Source organism: Elephantulus edwardii, unplaced genomic scaffold (assembly GCF_000299155.1).
Source record: "Elephantulus edwardii isolate Elephantulus edwardi_28Jun2011 unplaced genomic scaffold, EleEdw1.0 scaffold00332, whole genome shotgun sequence".
In the NCBI taxonomy this organism is placed as follows: Eukaryota; Metazoa; Chordata; class Mammalia; order Macroscelidea; family Macroscelididae; genus Elephantulus; species Elephantulus edwardii.
Window position 1 is genome coordinate 1,633,226 of NW_006400082.1, and position 2,682 is coordinate 1,635,907.

At 46.5% G+C, this 2,682-nt stretch overlaps 1 pseudogene; it reads left to right on the forward strand.

Moving 5' to 3' along the window:
- The first annotated feature begins 1,474 nt into the window (after positions 1 to 1,474).
- On the forward strand, positions 1,475 to 2,330 carry LOC102868097 (annotated as a pseudogene).
- Positions 2,331 to 2,682: the final 352 nt, after the last annotated feature.

A 2,682-nucleotide genomic window follows, 5' to 3' on the forward strand; every position in this document is an offset into this window, starting at 1 on the left:
CATTTTGTCTTTTGATTTTCTGACTGCTAGTGCCAAGTGTTGATTGTGGAGCCAAGCAACTTAAGGCTGTTAACAATCTCAATCTCTTCTCCACCTATCATGAAGCTGCCAATTAGCCCACTGGTGAGAATCTTTGTTTTCTTGATGTTGAGCTTCAATCGATATTGAAGACTACAAGTTTTTGACCTTCTGCAGCAAATGTCTTATGTCCTCTTCAGTGTCAACAAGCAAGGTTATATCATCTGTATAATGCAGATTGTTGTTGAGTATTCCTCCAATCCCGATGCCACATTCCTCTTCATAAAGTCCAACCTCCTGGATGATCTGTTCTGCATATAGATTGAAAAGGTATGGACATTTGATGCCCTCTGACGCACACCTTTCCTAATCCTGGACCAAGCAATGGTCCCTGCTCTATTCTGATAACTGCTTCCTGATCCATAGAAATCTTTATTGTAGTTAGGTGCCATTAAGTTGATTCCAACTAATAGCAGCCTATTTTCAATACTGATAGCTTGTTTAGTGAATAGTGAATTGTACTGCCAACTCAAAAGTTGTTGTTGTTGTTGTTATGTGCCGTCAAGTCACTTGACTCATAGCAACCATATGTACAACAGCTCTAAACCCTGCTCTATCCTGCGCCTACCCCCATTACCCCAGTAACTGAGTCAATCCGTCTCATCAAGGGCCTAGCCTTCTTGAATTGTCCCTCCATCCTCCAAGGACTGATTCCTTCTTGTAACATGCCCAAAGTATGTCAAAGCTTCAGAATCCTTGCTTCTAAGGAGAATTCTGGTTTCACTCTATCTAGGACAAACCATTTTCAGCAGAATCTTAGTTGCATATGATATTGAAGACATTGGTGAATAATTTCTGTACTCTTTCAGGTCACTTTTCTTTGGAATGGGAACAAATAAAGATTTCTTCCAGTCAGTTGGCCAGGTGGTTTTCCTTCAGATTTCTTGGCACAACTTGGTAAGCACATCTAGGGCAGCATCTGTTTGTTGAAATATGTCAGTTGGTATGCTGTCAATTCCTAGGGCTTTGTTTTTTGCCAATTGTCAATTCCTGGGGCCTTGTTTTTTGCCAATTCTTTCAAATCAGCTTCAACTTATTTGTTCATCACCATAAGCTCTTGCTCATACATTGTTCCGTGAAATTCTTGTCAGCCAATTCCTTTTGGTACAATGACGCTGTGTACTCTTTCCATCTTCTTTTAATGCTTTCTGGATCATTTAATATTCTGCCCAAAGCATCCTTAAGTCTTGCAAATCAATACTGAATTTGTTCTTCAGTTCCTTCAGCTTAAGAAATGTTGAGCGAGTCTGGCCCTTTTGATTTTCTGATCCCAGCTCTTTGACATTTTATAATAATACTCTACTTTGTCTTCCCAAGCTGCCCTTTAAAATCTTTTGTTCAGTCCTTTCCTCAAAGCCGTGCGTTGTCCGCTCGCGTCGTGGTCACTGTGTCCTTGGCAGGCGTCAGGAAAATGGCCACGAACTTCCTCAGGCACAAGAAGGTCTGGTTCGATAAGTTCAAGTACGATGATGCTGAACGCCAAGTTCTACGAGCAGATGAACAGGCCGATGGCCAGCTCGTCCCGCCAGGAGAACGGTGCCAGCGTGATCCTCCGGGACATCGCACGAGCTCGGGAAAACATCCAGAAATCCCTGGCAGGGAGCACTGGGGCATCCAGTGGACCTGGAGGGGACCACAGCGAGCTTGTTGTGCGCATCGCCAGCCTGGAGGTGGAGAACCAGAGCCTGCGCAGTGTGGTGCAGGACCTACAGCAAGCCTTTTCCAAGCTGGAGGCCCAGCTGAGCATGCTGGAAAAGAACTCACCCACCCACTGTGCCACAGCCCCGCAGACCCAGCACATGTCTCCCATGCTCCAAGTGGATTCCCCAGCCAAGAAAGCGGCCACACCAGCAGAGGATGACGAAGATAATGACATCGACCTGTTTGGCAGTGACGAGGAGGAGGAGGACAAGGAGGCAGCCCGCTTGTGGGAAGAACGACTAAGGCAGTACGCCGAGAAAAAGGCTAAGAAGCCCGTGCTTGTGGCCAAGTCATCCATCCTGCTGGACGTGAAGCCCTGGGACGATGAGACAGACATGGCCCAACTGGAGGCCTGCGTGCGCTCCATCCAACTGGACGGGCTGACCTGGAGGGGCTCCAAGCTGGTGCCAGTGGGCTACGGCATCCGCAAGCTGCAGATCCAGTGTGTGGTGGAGGACGACAAGGTTGGCACCGACCTGCTCGAGGAGAAGATCACCAAGTTTGAGGAGCACGTACAGAGTGTCGACATTCCTGCTTTCAAAAAGATCTGAGCTGATAAGCATGTGCGTGAATTCGGGCCTGGGCCCAATAAAGACTGTGTCAGGAAAAAAAAAATAAATCTTTTGTTCAGCTCCTTCATATCTTGATTTCTTCCCTTTGCTTTGACTTCTCAGGACTCTGGTGCAATATTCAGAGTCTCTTCTGACATCCATCTTGGTCTTGTCTTCCTCCTCTGTCTTTGCCCTTGATATCCTCCCACAACTCATATGGTCTTGGCTCATTGGTGTTCAAGACCTCAAATCTGTTCCTGAGATGGTTTTGAAACTCAGGTGGGATAGACTCAAGGTCAAATTTTGGGTCCTGCGAATTTTACTTAATTTTCCTCAGCTTCAGCTTGAACTT